Raw genomic sequence first — 18,573 nt, 5'->3', positions numbered from 1 at the left:
CATTGTAGTCAATCATAGAATCATCAATATATTGGTCAAAATCAGCATTTTTCTTTACAACATTGATGAAAAAGAAATGAAGGAATAAAACGAAGGAGATGAAGAAGCTAATTTAAAGCATAATTTAAAAGAATCGGCACGATTTGTGTCAAAAATTACAAAATACCTACATACATAAAATTTGAAATTGATTTAAATTTGATTTGAATTTGATTTTTATAAATTTTCCAGAAAGTATAATTGTTGAATTTAATATGTACTTGTGCTTTATTCAAAGGTTATAAAAAAAGTGATTAAACTTGCACATGCATAATGCACATTACAATATATAACAATATATAAAAAGACACATATATGTTATATATGTTAATGTAATTAAATGTCAAACAAGAGTTGGCGCTAATGTAGATCGTATTACGATTGACCTCTATGTAGTAGTTTATGTGTTATCATTAAGTATTTCAACAATAATGTGTATGGCATGCATATTATATTTCTGGGAAAATCTATTCAGATAAAAATAAATGTTACTAACAAAATAGGACTTGGTTCTTAGCATAATCACGGTTCCATAATTAAACATAAAACTAATTAAAAAAGTAACTAGTTTAAAACAAAATTCAAGTTCTAATTTTACAAAATAATGACAACATTACCTTCATATAATAATTGGGAGCACAATTACCATATTTTTTTAATTCTACTTGTCTGCTGCCTTTATTAATTTATGGTTTTTAATATATAATATTAAAAACCATAAATTGATAAACTTACTTTGAACGTTAATCTGCAATTTAATTGCAGTGAGAACATAATTAAATTTTCGGAAGGCGATTGCCGCGAAGAGGAGTATATGAGAAATTGGGAAAGAAGACTAGATTTTAACTTTTGAGAAATTGTTTCTGAATATAACAATGATTTTTGCTGAGAAATTATTCTCATTTCAATCAATTATAAAATTTTCATGAATTCAATCAACTACCAAATAACAATTTTAAAAAAAATCATTATATTATTCCTAATATTAAAGTCGCGTATTATATATGATCCACATTATGTACATAAAAATATTTAATATCCTTAATTCTATTGAGTTTATAACTTTAATTAAAATTTTGTTGTCGCTTTATTGTCAAAAATTTGAGAACAATTAAATTTATAATATTTACTTAATTCAAAATGAAAATATTTTCATTTCTTTACAAAATAAAATAATTATCATATTATTGTATATTTTAAGATAAATCCCCAAATGAATCTTTCAGCAAAAGTGCCCAATTTAAGAAAATTTTGATATCATACCAAATACAAATTCATTCAGCTTCCAATTCATACAATTCATAATCACCTAAAACATTTCAATGAATTTTTCATCATTTTTGAGCTTTGAGTGGGGTGTACATTATATACATACATATACACAAAAATGGAATGAAACATAATAACAAAGCATTATTATTAAAAAGGTAATAAAAAATCAAATAAAAACTATAACAATAGTCTGACACAAAAGCTTCAAATTCATTTTATTTTATTCATACCTTGAGCCCGTCGTAATATAGTAAAATTATGATTTGGAAAAGATTCCCTGTCTACAATAAAGAAATGAATTTAAAATAATGATTTGGTACAAGTATACGAAATTATTACAAAATTGAACAAACTAGCGTTTGTTAGTTTATCACACCTTTAAAACGTTTTTTAGTAGTTACACCTTTAAAATTCAAAAGTTGTTAAAAATATTCAGCGCAGCTTCAGTCATGAAGTAAACTTTTTTCAAATCTCTTCAAATAGAATGAGTAACTGAGGTATTACAAGAGAATTATCTTATTTATAAGGCATTTATATTTTATTACGACTAATTCCAAAATATTGAAATAATTATTATTTACAGTATTATACAAAAACCTGGCAGGGAGTAAATTTACCATACATCGCATGAATATATCAAAAATTTTATATGTATCTATATAGCATACAAAAAAAATATTTATTTCTCTTATTATCCTGAAGGATATCATTTTATTTCTTTTTTACAATTTTTTATCATAACAAAGAATATGAACAAAAGTTGAGGTGTGACAACATTAACTTTTATGAGTACATTGGACTCAAATCGTCATAATCATCATAACAGAGGAATTTTGTTTTTTCATTTGTGTTTATTTTTTTTTTTTGTATTTTTATTGTATTTTCATTATAACGATATAATGTGTAACATTTTATAAATTTTGGAGAAAAAAAAACTATTTAAGAAAGACAACAAAAAAGAAAGAAGGAAGATTCAAAAAATCTTTTCCAAATGGCCTAGATGTCTAAAAATATACGTTGCTTTTACCAAAAAAAAATCTATATAAATAGTAAAAGGATAATATTATCCTTCTGAAAGTAGTATGAATAGAATGAAATTGTAAGGAAAAAGGTGATCTAAAATATTTTAGACATTAAATTGTAGGTATTTATATTAAGAAATCTCCAAGGATGAAAAGTATACAATATAAAATAGTAAAAAGGACCTTCAGGATATACAAAATGTATATTCACATATTAAAAGAAAAACTTCATTTTCTTTAGAAATGATGTGTTGGGATAGCTAAGAAAATGATCCATTCTTCCTTTTATGGATTATGATGTTCAAGAATAATCACACTTCTCTCTTGAAAATGTGAAAATTAAAAAAAAAAATATCCTTTTATTAGGCAAAGTTTGCGCGCCAGGAGACAACTTAATAAATTTTTTAATTTTTTTTTGCTTAACGTTTCACTTTTAGATATTTTAATTTTTTCATTTTAATATTTTTATGTCCGCATATTAAAAAAATTTTTGAGTAGAAACATAGAAAAGCAGAGCTCTCGGCAGAAAATGCAATCTCTACCTATACTTTCATGTCAGTTTTACTAATTTGAAGTTATTCTAAATTTTTATATAGAAGATTATAGATTTTTTTTTGTGTTTTATCGTTAACAGTCCTGTTCTTAGAATTTTCTTAAACTTTAAAAATTTGTAGTGGTTCTAAATTCAATTATTGTAAAGAATTACTTGTAATACAATCAATAAATTGCCGTTCAGAGTTTATCAGAGTTTATGAACAAATAAACCTACAGAATAGAAAGCTTAAAGTTATAAAAATCGATACCCAATAGTGAATAATACAAGTAGAGCCTACGTTTAATGAAACAATGTTTATTAACGTTTAATTAATCAATGTTTTTTCAAAAGAATTTTATTTGAGTGGTTCAGAGCAGTGACCTAGCCCATATCTACATTTTATTGGAAATTTATTTGCAAAAATTGGAAATTTATCAAATTTTATAAGGCTTTGCTTTTGGTTTTTAAAACCAATTAAAATAGTAAAAATAAACCTTTTTTATGGGAAATAATTATTAAAAAAAGATTACTTAAAGTAAAAGTATATTTGTGTTATTGACGTAAGAAACTGAATACGACCTTAGACTAGCGGCATATCACTCTAATTTTGAGCTGTTTATTTGAAATTAAAGTTTTTTTTTCCAAAACGTTCAAGTTTCTTCGAAGTAAGCTGTAAGTATATTTACTATTGAATTTAACCGCAATTATTTCTGTCTTGAACAAGTTCTGGTCAAGAATAGATTTTCGTTCCATCTTAACACTATTTCTATGAGTTTCAAACACCGTTTTAAATTTTATATACAGTTCAATTAAAATGCATATCAAAATTTAATGTTAACAGATTTATCATCAATTTATATACATACTTATTTAAATAAATACATAAAAAATAATTCTCTCAAAAAAAAATAAAATAAAAATTAATTTAAAATATATTTCTAAGCTCTTATTATCGTTATCCTTATTATTCATACACTTAATAATATTTTATTCTTGAAAAGTTGATATTTTCTCAAATATATAATAAGTACGTGGGTATTAACTTTCATCTCATATAATAGAATCAGAGAGACATACAAATTGTGATTCTAAAATCCAATATCAACCTGAAAAACCCTTAAAATTTATTCAATTTTCATATACTTATTACGATTTACGAAAATATTGCGTTTATTATGTAAAAATGAAAGTGAATTTTTAAATTTTATCGGAAAATTTCACAAAATAAAAAAATCAAAAAGAATAGAACCACGAAAAACATTTTCAGTTTAACGTGAAAGTTAAGCGAAAAAGTGACTATTTTTTATAACGTTATGCTTATTTTTATAAAAATATCCTCGAGAATGTGATAATATACATATATATATATATGTTGATTGGATCATCTTTAAACCATAATCTCAAATCTCTGATATGGTATACATACATATACATATAAAATTTAATACAAATCATATAAAAAATTCATGGCCCTATATGGCCAATAAAAACTTATCGTATAACGTGCAGGCATTTCAATATTCCATTTACAATAAAATATATAGAAAAAAAAAAGAATCAAGAAAATCGAAAAATCATTTTAATTTTCCATTTTATATGTAATAGATATATGTAAAACCCATCCATATCTTTCCAATTTCTCTTTTATTCCCCCTGTAACAAAATATATACGCTCTTTATGCTCCATTATTACTCGAACACGTCATATTATATTATTCTTCCCATACAATATATACATATATATATATTCATGATTCCCTTTAATATTCGATAGGAATCTAGATATACATATATGTAGTGGGGGTAAATAGGAGTTGATCCAATCTACCTTTATTGTACGGCTTTATATGTGAAAATTTTCTATTTAACCTCATATATTATTTTTAGTATTACATTATGGAATTGTAATTCAATATCCAGAAAATTTTAATTCTTATAATAAGATTCTTTTCTTAGAAGAGAAAGAACGGAAGAACTGAAGAAATTTCGTAGATATATTTATACATATACAAGGTAAATCTTTTAAAGCTAGAATGAAAAAAATTTCATAAAACAAGAATTTCTCCACTTTGAAAACATTGCTAAGAGTTTTTTTTTGTTTTTTGGTTTTTTTTCATAAGTAGCCCAGTTAATTTCCCATATACGCAAAACACACTTATCTACATACATGTAGGAATTTTTGTATATACATATATACAGAATACTAGATGTGTGATGTTTTTACAGTAAATAAAATTCCAATCTACAACTTTTTAATAAGATCTCCTGGGAAAAATAACTTTCTTTTTTCCATTTTACAAATCTGATTATGTGAATTGCGTGCGTAATAATAATAAAAATACTAAAGAAAAAAAGAAAGAGTTACATTTTCAGAGAGTTATATGAATTTACTGTTATTTGAGAGTGAAAAAAAAAAACATAATATTCGATTACATTTCGATTAAAAATTGTACGAGTATTGAGTACAAATATGATTTGTACGGTAAAAAATGGGTAAGCTGTAAGGGAAAAAAAAAGTTCAAAATGTAATGATGATAGATTTTTTGTGGTTTATGAGCAGATTAATTTCTCAGAACTCTCTACAATATAAGCACTTTATTTATATAGGCTTAGTTTGAAGCTTCAACACATTTCTTATAAGGTAACTAAAACCCTCCTCAATTCTATGTGCAACTACAAATTAGTTGTTTTTAAATTTCCGAGCATCTTTTTTGATCCAACAGCAACTGGGAAAAATGACAGCACTACAAAATTTTTATCATTGTTTATGTATTTAAATTATTATTCTTCTGCACTAAGGTACATTTAACACGGTGTGATGTAGTTCTATCGATATAACAGTGTTCTTTTTACATGTTTTAAAACTTGTGGAAAGTATTCTATAGACATTCTATGATATTTAACTAATGACACAATGTCAATATAGCGTTATAATTATCGCAGGCAACTTGAATAATAATAAGTTAACAGTGAAGTACACACACTAAATTCATTTAAAATTATAAACGTAAAAGAAGGACAGAACATGACAAAAAAAACTAAAACCTAAAGTTTTGGTTATTACGGATGGGACAAAGAAAAAACATTTGTGTCAACTTCCTGTATCCGGAATCGCTTAAATAACTCTATTCTGCAACAACTTTTCTAAAAATTAAAAACTATTTTTGAAGGTATGGAGCATCGATTTGATTTTATCCTGATGTTGTTATCCTGTTCTCTTTCTCTTTATTCTAATGAATACACTTTGAAATTACTTCTTTTTTGCCATCTTTCACTTTTATACTTTTAAATGTTAATGTTAAAATATAAAATAATAATTACCATTAAGACAGAACGTTATAACTATCTTTTGCCATTCTCAGAATTTTGTAAGTTTTCGCCTGAGTTTTATGAAAATTTCAGGAAATACAAAAGAGAAAACATGGAAAACAGAAAAGTTAATAACTGATTAGATGGCAAATTCATAAGAGTAGAAAAGAAAAATAATTTCAAAAGAGTTAAGTTTTGATCCCGGTGAAAAAATCCTTTAGTCCATTTAACATTTTTCTTCAGGATAACGGAAATAAAAGCAGGAAAAACAAGAATTTTTTCTTTAGTTCAGTAACGGTTATTATAGCGATTTTGTAATTGTAATTATGAATGTCATAAAGTTTTAAAGCAGTTTTGAGATTAATTTTCTTTCTTTTAAATCTTGAGGATTTTCAAAATGGGAAAGTGTTAAGCTTTAAAATTATTAAAAATATAAAACAGTCTGAAACTTTCGTTTGAAATTAATTAAAATCGTCAATTTCTTATCATCAATTTTGTTAGTTAAGTTAGACAGTTTTTTTGGTATTCTACTAATTTTGGTCGTTGCATTGGTAGTTAGAGAAAATTTTAATGCATATTGTTGTTGCAGGGATTCTTTTTGGTTATTTGATGGAAAGGTATGATGTATAAAATAGTAACTATCTGTTAAAAAAGTCATTAAAAATGACGACAAAAATTAAAGAAGTTACTAAAATCCGTAAGAACTTCTTGGAAATATTAATGGATGAGTTAGCTTAGGTCAGTGGCTCCCAACCTTTTTTTACTCGTGAACTCTCAGAACAATGAATTTGCTTGCATGGCTCCCCACTTCAAACAAAATTATTTTTACCACAAATTTTCATATAAATATGAAAATTTTACAAAAAAAGTGCAGTATAAAAAATTTTTTCTGAATCTCGTTGGGAAGTTTTATTTAGTAAGATTATTTCTGATGTAAGCCACTTTTGTTATATTTGGCTCCATAATGAAAAATAAAATTTTTGTTAGTTTTGCTAAAATGCAGCTGTTTCATTAGGTGGAAGAACTTGCCTGGATCTTTTTAACAACCATCACATAAGTTTTTTATATTTAAGTATTTTGTTATAACGATCTAGCCGCATTTTTACGATAAAGCGCTTATTTGCTTCAAAGATTATTTGAATGACACTTGATCCTGCTCAAAATCAAAAAATTTCGGAGCACATACTTTGATACACAGAATGTTTAGAATGCTTTTTCAAATTATTTTTGGTGTTAATAAGAAAAATAAATGTTTTTCTATTTTGTAAAAGTAAAAAAAAATGCTAATACTTTGAAAAAATTATCTAAAATTTACGTAATCCTGAAGCAACCCATACTCGTCACAATTTTTTGTAAAATTAATAAGTAAAATGTTAAAAAGCATCATCCTAGAAGAAATCTTCGCTTTTTCAAACAAGTTCTCGCAGACGATTTTAATTTTACTATTTACAAAAGTATTTTCGATTCGCTTTTATAACAATGTCTGATTTGATTTCTATAAAAATAAACACACAAGTAATATTGGGAGGTCAGCGCAAAGGTGCGCAAGGTTCGTAGATTCGTAGATTCTAAGGGAACCGAGTGGGACAGGAGTAACCCCCCAAGCCACCGCAGCCATTTTTGACTTATTCTAGCCCCCCACCCCCCCGTCCCAATCTCAAAGCCGGAGAGCCAGTGCCGGACAGTCGCAGAGAATGTGCACGGCGGTCTCATCGCCACCCCCACAAAATCTGCGCAGGGGGGAGCCCAACTTCCCCAGCCTATGCAGGTGGTACTTCACTGGGCAGTGCCCCGTGAAGAAATTCGCAATAGTGCGAACCCGGCTCCTGCTCATCCCCAGCAACTCCGTGGTGAATCCGCTGGAGCACGCTGAAAGAAACACTTTCGCATGACAGCACCCTTTCGTGTCCCGCCAGTGACGGCCGCATTCCGCCGCGAGCAGGCAGGCAAGCCTGGCCCCACAGCGGAAGAAGGCAGACCGCAGAAAAGCAGCGGCTGCACAAAGTCAGCCCCAGATACCCTCCGCACCAGCTCATCGGCAACTTCGTTGCCCGCATGGCCACTATGGCCCGGCACCCAAATGAGCGTCACTCTGTTCTCCGATGCCAATTCCATAAGTGTAGAGAGGCAGCTCTAGACCAGCTTGGATGTAACCTGAGCTGAACGAAGCGCCAACAGTGCAGCTCTGCTGTCTGAGAACACATAGATGGTGTGGTTTCTATACCCCCTTTCCAAATTGATTCTCAGACAGATCTCTATTGCATGTATTTCGGTCAAGGGTTCCATATACACGCGTGTCTGGGCGGACACCGTATACGCCCGAACGCACACCCGACTCCGTTTTGGACCCGTCCGCATACCACACGCTCGAACCCGACCCAAGTACCGGACCACCCCGATCCCACGTCCATCGATCGGGAAACAGAACCCTGTACCTGTGGTCGAAATTGTACCGCGGCAGACAGGTATCCGACATGGTTATTCTTAGAACCGGATCGCCCTCAATGAAGTCTCTGTGAGTCCTGTGGGCCAACTTTGGCCCTGCCCCGTCCTCGCCAGAGAGAAGTCGGTAAGTCACTAGCCGAGCTTCTTTCAATATATGGAGGTGCAGTGGCGGCAATCCGATCATCACCTTCAATGCAGCGGTGGGAGCCGTCCAATTTGCCCCGGTCACTCCCAGGCAGACCAGTTTCTGTAGCTTTTCCAGCTTGGCTCGCACACCCGCCTGCTGAGCCTTACGGCACCGTACAATCGACGCATAGGTGACGATGGGCCTAGCAAGGGCCGTATATAGCCACAGTGCTATTCTGGGACTAATTCCCCAGGTCCCTCCGATGAAGCTCCTACACGTCCACAAGGCCGCCGTAGCTCTCCCGATAACTCTATCTATATGGGTATTCCAAGAGAGACGATGATCCAGGGTTACCCCCCCGATATTTCACCTCCTTAGAGTAACTAATACGTTCACCAAACAGAATTGGGCTCGTTAATCTATCAGTGCGGTTTTGGGTCCCGGGGCGCACCGTTAGTCTTTAGCATCTTAAAATGCGTTGTGGCCCACTAGAATCGTTGAGAAACACTGTCTTAGATAATCAATTTTAATTTCTTACGTTAAAGTATTAGTTTAATTTGTTTTGTTAGGGCATATTGTTCACGGGGTAACTATACTTAATTCCTTCATATATACAATATATATAATATAGTATCAGTAAAGAGTAAGGTCGGTTTTGAATTTTGTCTAAAATTTATTCTTTCAAAGCTTTATTTTGCATCTTCAATGTTCTATTATTCATAAAGATTGAAAAATGCGAGAATAGAGTAACTCAACATTTGACATAAAATAATTTTGCAAATTACAAATCTTGTTTACCGTTGCATAATTTTAATTATGTTAACCAAAAATGGCTCCAATAATACTAGTAGTAGAAATAATGAACAAAATGTGAATATATTATTGCATTTTTACATAAATTTTAATTTTCTGAGAAGAGCAATAGAATAAATCAGTACGTGAACCAAAAAAACAAAAATAAATGTTTTAAGGTATTGTTTGCTTTGGTAAGATCTGTCTACGTATCATAAAGCAAGGCCTCTCACGAACACAAATATCTCAGACTAAACTTTTATTGTAAAATCCGATTATTACTTGAATTTTATCTTTATCAAAATAGAATTAATTTCTTCTTTAATTTATAGTTTATGCTAGAAAAGTGCAAAAAACTTCAAATTTCATTATGTTATGAGTCTATCTATACTGAAGTTTATTTTCCTAATATGGAATGAGTGCATTCAACAATTTTAAACAAGAGCAAGAGAACAATGTCTCTCAAAAACCACACTATGTATAATATGTGAGTATAAGGATACGAATAAAAAGTTTTGTTTAACCATAGTCTTTGAAACTTATCCTTTTCTATTGATTAAAGTTTTAATTCAAAAAATATTTTTCCCTTATTTCATATTTTTTAGTTTTTTTCTGTTTTCTTTTTTTTTTTTTGTAAATTTATGAATATGAATTAAGTTAATATTTCGAAGGATATCGAAAACATTTAAAAGGAAGTCAATTTATTCTGATTGGAAAAGTTTTCGTTTGTTTCTATTGAAAGAAGACAATTTTCTTATATTTTGAGTTTTGAAAATTGAATAAATTTTCCCGAAAATTATAGAGAAAAACCTTTTTTTTAGCGTCTCCAGAAAGAATTTGTTTGTGTGTTTTGTTTGCTTTTTCCTCTCATAATTTATTTTTTCTGAGTTGTACTTTTAGAATTTGAGAATTGGAAATTTTAAAATGGTTTGTTTTTTCCTTTAAATTCAAATTTGATAAAATCGAAAATAGATTTAAAATATTTGAGTAAATTTAAATTGATTTATGCTTAAGGTGAATTTTTACAAATTATGTAAATATAAATTTAAGAATTTAATGTCTTTAAGAACCTGCGAGTTAAGAAGAACTGTTGAATCTGATAGTAATATCTCAACATCTTATTTAGCGAATTTATAGTTGCATTAGAAAATTTACAATATTTTTAAAAAAATTCTTCACACTTACGAGCTGAGGACTCTTCATTATTACTAATTACGAATTCTAGTACACCAATATTTACTGATGAGAAATTTAATTAAAATTCCTTTTTTTTTCGTTCTTCACTCCTATAAAGAGCATAGGGCTAGTGCATGATATCATATATAGATATAGCATGATATCATGCCCTCAGCCCTAATTTCATTCAGTCATAGAGTTCTAACTAGGTATGTGACTAGCCTGTCGTAGGCATGAAAAATTTCTAGAATTAGTGCTTAAAATACAGGTATTCTAATTCTATAGAACGTGCTTAAAAATTTTTTTGTTTATGTTATGTATTTAAAGTCCGGTTTTCCAACCTTCTTTCTTTGTAGGTCTATTTCTCTTGTTGTAGCGCCATTGTTAGGTTTTAAGAAGAAAGATGAGCTTGACAATTTTTATCTGATTCTGATTCTGCCATAACGTATACTCGGTAGTTGCGGGAAAGACTTGTAACGTGTATCAACTTTCCTATTAAATTAATTTCAAATATTTGGTTCCCTTTACGTTTGGTGAACGTTAATATGTTACATGTTACGATTTTCAACTGTGCTACTAAATATATTATAGGATAATGTAGGAATACTCTGTACAATTGAGGGAATTCAAAATTTCCAAAAGCTGCGGCTTTATATGCAAATCAATAGCCCTCAATTGGCACATCACAACTTCGAATTACGTAATTATGCTTCCAAATGTTATGTAAATCAAATAGAAAATTTATTTTCTTAAAATACAAGAATTCCATTTAATAGGCTTTTATTTTAACATTATTAGAAAAAATCGTTTAATAAAACTATTTCTCGAATGAATTTTACTACCATAGTTTTGTAACAATCTCATTTTTATTGAGTGCAAGCTAAAACTTTTGGACTTCTCAAATATTATTTCTAAATCGTACTTTTGAAATAACTTTTATATATGTTACCATTACAGTAGTGAAAAAGCCATTTTCAAAATTTAAAAAAAAAAAGGAAGAACTTGCTAAAAAACGCGGATCCAAATGACGCCAATTTCTATGATTTTAATATCGTAGTTTCACTTAAAAATTTGAATATTCTGTTTTATTAAAATAAAGAAGATGGCGATGTGTATGGGGATAAAATTTCAATTATAGCTGATCAAGCAAATAATTTTAGTACCGTTATATTATAATACTCTCGCATATCAAATCGTGTATCCTTTCATTGTGTAAATATTCTAAACTATTCATCATGGATCTTTTATTGCTTACATCTTATATCCATTTCTTACAAATATAATAAATACAAAAAATAAAAGAAAAACTGATTCAATATTAGAATTTTTCGAATAAATTGAATTAAAATTCTTATGATTTCAAAAAAAAAAAACCTAAAAGAAGGATGCTACCTCTATTTTACAGCTATTTCTCCACTATTTTAACATTCCACATTTACAATTTTAAAAATTCAATAGTAAAATTTTATTCTATATATGTACATGCATATTTATACATTTTGCTGCCTTCCTTACATCCTTTATATTAAGAAGCCTTGTAATGTACGTATAGCTAGAATATATTATAGAGAATATTTTAAATTTATCATATTATGTACAGTTATTTGAATCGCTCATTTCTTCTTATCGCGAAGTCAATAAAAAAATAAAAAGTGCCTAATGCGAACGAAATACAATTTTCAATCTTAAGATATAAAGTTGATATGGTCGGCTTTATACATTTTTATTCCATTTAGTAGAAAAAGTGAGAAATTGTTCCTGTTCCCCTTGACATTGCTCCCCTTGTAACCAACTTTTATTTGAAAATGTTATTATGTTTTCTGTATTGTAAATTTTTTTTGGGTTATTCGACACAAATCACATCTTGGTACAATTTTAGAAAAACAATTTTTAAAGTGAAATTGAATTTTTTCATAGGAAAATTTGATTTTTGGCCTATATTTCAGCTTTCAATGGGGGTGTAAACTATAATAAATCCTGTAGTGGATAAACTATGATTTGAAAATTTTTTATTCATAATTCAAAAATTCTTTTACCAAAAAATTTCATATTGGTGACAATATTGAAATATTGAAAATCTTTCATTCCAATTAATTTCAATTAAATTCAAAGAGTTCAAATATTAAGGAAATGTGCTTTTTTAGAGTTCTGAATTTTCAACAAAACTCTGTTTTCTCAGATGGTCTTCTTTTTCATATCATTCATATTTGCTACAATGTAAATTGAATCTACTTTACACGCACGCACATATTCTAAGCAAATGAGAGAAAATGGCGAAAAGTCTTCACGTTTAATTATCATTCGCGTGATAAAGTTCTCATATGTGCCACCATATACACTTATAATGAGATACTTTAGCTCAATGATTTCAATTCAAAAAGAATTTTTTTTGCAAGTCAACAATATTTAATAATATGCTTAATTTTGAAATTTTTCTATTTTTTTATATTGTCATTAAATAATCTCAAGGAATAAAAAAATTATCATAGATATTTTTGTTTGAATATTACAGTTATAAAAATAAAAATGAAAAATTAAATTTTAGCTTTTCTTGTTTGAATAACATAAGATCAAATGTTTACGATTTTATTGTTGAGAGGCCGAAATTTTACATATTGTGTGAATTTTAAAAAATGTTACAACATACACGCATACTTTTGTTTCTTTTAGATAAATGCGTATTAAATATAGTATGAGTGTTAAAATATCTTTGTGCCATTATAGTAAATTAATGGTATATAGGACAAGATGATCATGTACGTATGTGTAGAGGTATACAATGATAGAGCAAACCTTTCCCTCTTTTCATATAAACTAGTGCGTTTCGATATTGCTTAACATAGAAATTTGATCTCAGGTACTAGAAATTTTAGAATTACGTTCATATATGAATGAAAATCTTTCTTATCATAGTGTGAAAGGTGTTTGCTGTGGACTCAGAATTAGTAAAAATTTTATAAATTTTTTTTTTCGAAAAAATTCCCTCTTCTTTGCACATTACAGTAATTTTGAGTTCAACTTCAAGATTTAAATAAATTGAAAAATTTTCCGTCCTCATTCGGTAAATGGCTGCTCCCACTTGTTATGCATTATTAAATTCATAGATCTAAAATTTTTTGTCGAAAATGAATATAAAATTTTTAGAGTCGAAACAGAATTTCGAATCTTAAGTATGTAAGTGCCTTAACTTTATATATCTTTTGCTTTCAAATTCGAACCTATGGTTAATTGGTATTAGATAACTTTTATAATTTTTTAAACTTTTCTAAAATTGAATATTCGATTCAAATTACATTAAAAAAAAGTACCTCTAACATAAGCTTGTTTCTAAAATAAATTAGAAAAAAATTAATTAGTGATAATAACTGACTTTTACCCTTAACCCTTGAACTAAACTGAAGCTTAATTGTAGTCTTTTGTATGTCTACCTTAATTAACTTCCTGTTACAATTTGTTTTTACTAATTCAACAAATGTTCACGTAGATATTTCTTAATCCTTTTTTGTTACAAGCTCCAAAAAGGGGATATACTCGTAGTGTCCTTCTGAATTCTTTTATCCAACACCTTTGTATGAAAAATAATCAACACATTTTTTTAAAATTTAATTCCAGTTTACCCTTATAAAGTTTTTTCTTTATTTTTCACTTTATCTAAAGAGATTAAAAAAAAATAATGTAAGAATTATTTAATAAAATAAAATAAGAAAAAAACGGAAAAATCATGTATGAAAAAGTTTCAAAAAATTAAATTAAATTTTCCTGTAAATTAATTTTTATGAATGTTTTTTTTTCTGTTCTTACCTTTTACGAAATATTTTATGACCTTTCACATTTCATTCGAATATTAAGTACAGAAACTGAAAAAGGCCCATTCATATGTGAGGCACCCAAAATAATAGACAGGACATTTTAAGAGAACTAAATCTTTTCATCAGTCTCTATAATTTTATTTTTCGCACATGGTACAGCGATAGCACAGCTTGTTTTAAAATTTGATTAAATATTTTGTATAATTCACAAAAATAATTTAGATGAATTAATTATTTCGTCGTTAGATCAAAAGTTGAGTTACAGAATAATATTATTGTCATCTCTGTTTCAAGTTCAGAATTTCTAAACAGTAATTTAAATAAAATACCAAAATCTGCAAAAATTTATTGTGAATTGTGATATCACTGAACATCTTCGAGTGTAAAATGTTTGTATATTAAAGTAGAGATTACAAAATTATTCGAGAGAGCATGCTAATTTACTCAAATTTTTCTTCATTTTTCTCGTTATTTTTCTTCCTATTTGTGCTGTTCCTTTCAATTGTAAAGTCTTTATTTCTTGAGCATATGATTTGTCTCCTTTCTTACAGATTGTGCCTTCAATATGTTTTTAGTGCTTTAGAACTATATTTAGGAGGAAAATAGAAATTATATTCCAATTTTTATTTGTATATTCCAATTTTTAGTCGTTTCAACGTTTAAGTGAAACATTCTCATCTAGATACAACAAATTTTAAAAAAAAATTCATCAAAAAAATTCTCTTCGGAATTATTTCAATTTTCTTATCATCCTGTATTTAAATATTTGTATAAAATTATTTTATATTATAATATGAACTGTTAATGAGATTCTGTAAAAAGGATTAAAAGGACTAAATATATTCTGTTGTTTGCATGTATATTTTAATGCTATTTTTACTATTTATTTTAACCATTTTCCATTTATTTCAAACATTTTATGTGAATTAAATTTTTGTACATTTAAATAAACCCATTCATGTATGTCGTGCGTTAATATACATACGTATATTAATATCCTAGGTGGAAACCTGAAAAAAAAACACATTAATATACACAATATGTACATGTACATAACGTGTGTATGTATAAATATGTAAATATGTATATTATAAATTATTTAATGTTTTTATTTATAGTGTGTAATTTGACCACCTTTATATGGCCAGGAGTCATTTATTTTAGAGATATTAATTCAGGAAGAAAATTAATAATAAAAATAAAATAATGTAAAATAGAAAAATAACAAAAGAAAAAAATAACGTAAAAATAAAAGGATCCAGTGTTGATACTCATCTTTGGTGATACCATCCATTCGTTAATATGGCTATTAAATACTTGTGGATATTTTTACATATACGTTCATGTGTAGGTGTTTGTGTGTGAAAGTAAATATTTTTAATTTAATGTCCTTTTTGGTTGGGAACTTAATTTTAATTTCAGTGACTTTGTTTTAATATGAATAAAATGTAGAAAGTAATATTATATAATAATAAAAAAAAAACAGTTTTTGGAATGCAAAAGTAAATTCTATTTTTGGTTTTCAAATTTTTATTTTTTGTTTGTTTCGTTCACCAGAATACTTTGGGTTGGCTTTTAGGAAATTCTCATAAATTTTATAAATTTTTATTGCTATATTAAATACTTACGTTTTTTTTCCTCAAAAAATTTTTTCAAAAAATTACTATACAATTGTTGTAGTAGGTGGCAGCTTTAAAAATTTATGAAAAAGTCATGGTTCTTAAATTGAAGTTAAAAGTATTGTTGGAGTGTTGGTAAAACAGGGTTATAGTGAGTAACCTAGTATTTTTTGCTTACTTAATTATTTTTAATTTTGTTTTTAGAAAAAGGAATGTAGGTTTTTCTGTTTTACTTTTCCTTTCTACGATAATGAATGCTTTAAAAAATTTTTTTGGAGATCAAGCCGGGAGAGATAAAGAATTCCAGTAAGTTACGAATACAAGACACATTTTCATACCCGTTTTTAGTTGAAATCGGACTTTCTAACGTAGTCATAAGAAATAAGAAGGGAAAATATCGACAAAAAGGCCGTAAATACCAACTTTTGTTCCGTCTTGATTAAGAAAATGATGAGATAGAGAGTATCAAAATACAAACGTTTCTTGTCATCGTATATGTACAATTTTTATATTAGTTTTTTTTTCCAAAATTTTTTTTTTGCTGTCTTTGACCACTATACAGCGTTATCATTTAATTTCATCATCCATACGTTCCGTAAAATGGTAATATTTGACATTGATTAAAACTTATGTTTTATTATTCCCTCAGGTTTTTTATTTGATTTTTCATCATGTAAATGTTAAATAGAGAACAAAAAAAAAGGATTCGAAATTTGATATTTATCTTACTTTATGTTCAATAATAAAGGTTTATCTGTTCGGTCACACATCAAAAAAAAAACAAAGATATCAATATAAATATGTCAATTCTATATATGTAAAATTATTGAATGAACCAAAGAAATTGACCAAATATTTTTGGTTTAAAGAAAATGGAAAAGAATCCCAAAATAATATTAGAAGATAAGAAAAATAAAACAAATCTTTGCAAAAATCCCTTGACAATTTTTAGCAAAATATCACAAAGAGAAATGAAAGGAATCCTTTGCAGTCCAATAATAATTTCCATATTCCTTCAGATCATATTTTTGTATTTATTTTTTTTGTAGTTTCTTTAAATTTTTATCATAATAAAAGACGATGACATTGATGTGTGCTCGGTTTGATTTTGATCCGGTTTATTCTTTTTGTCCTTTTTTTTATGGGGGGTGGGCGTGATTGCGGTGATTGTCATATTGTAATATGAAAACTAAAAAAAAATTCAAACTTACTTACACCTTTGTAATGTCAATTTTTCCTGTTTTTCTTTTCCATCTACTTAATATCCTTGAATTTTGATTATTAAACGTATGGAAAACAAAATATTCTATGGTTATTGATGATTATGGACTTATGATTTTTATCTGATTGGGCTTAAGGGTGATTCATTTTATGTTCATAATTTTTTTGTTAAGGTGAATTTATTAAATGATGGTCAATATGGAAGCAAAAATAAAAAATTTTAAGATTTTTTTATATGATTCGTATCAAAAAATGTTTAATAATAGAAGGTCTGTGGATGAGGGAATTTAACGTTCATTTAAATTTTTCTCAACTTTAACAAACACAAATAATATAAGAAGAGCTTTATGCATGGAGTAAGCATAAGATTTGAATTTGTACATTTTTTTTTGTAAAATTTTAAAGTTTTCATATTTTAGAGTGATATATTATAGTTCGACAAAGTTTCATAAGTGCATTGGAGTCCACATTTATTAAGTAGAAAATTTAAAATTACATGGCTGATGCAAAAATCATACCATAATTCACGCTCTTGTTTATTCAATAATAAATAATTTGAAAATTCAAATCACAAAGAATAAATCTTATTGGTTTAAAAAAAATGATGAAAAAATTTAACAATTTCTGCTGTTATTTTAAATATGTTTATATACCCGTTACATAGGTTTGCGTTACATCTTAAAACAGTGTACACTTTTGCATTCCCAAGATCTATATAATAAATGTGTACCTCTTTGTTAAACAATTAAATTTACAAGACAAAATTAACCAAATGATGACAATAGTTTTACATTAAAGTACAAGTCTTTATCACTTTTTGACATTTACAAGGTAATTTCTGAAATAATAAAAATATGTAAAATACCTCATCCTTTATCTCATCATTACTTTTAAAAAAGAAGTAGATGGAGTGAAAAACAAATGGAAAACTTTTATTAAAAAAGAAAATTTCTATTCTTTTTTCAAAATTATTACGTCATTATCAACATCATCATAACCATCAACACCATACTCTACCCTTAAAAAGCATTATTCAAGAAAAGCTCTTTCTAAAACACGCAGTAATTATGTCGTTAACATTGTTCTTGATAACGGTATCGTTATAATTTTTTTCTTATGTATATTAGATAATAAACTTTCCTTCATTTTCGCATTCAGCTTCAGAGAAGTTTTTACCTTATTTGTACAAGATTTTCCGGCAAGTACC

The sequence above is a fragment of the Condylostylus longicornis genome, unplaced genomic scaffold, assembly GCF_029603195.1.
Source record: "Condylostylus longicornis isolate FDR11 unplaced genomic scaffold, ASM2960319v2 ptg000055l, whole genome shotgun sequence".
NCBI classification, from domain to species: Eukaryota; Metazoa; Arthropoda; class Insecta; order Diptera; family Dolichopodidae; genus Condylostylus; species Condylostylus longicornis.
Note: the sequence above shows the minus strand (reverse complement) of the source record.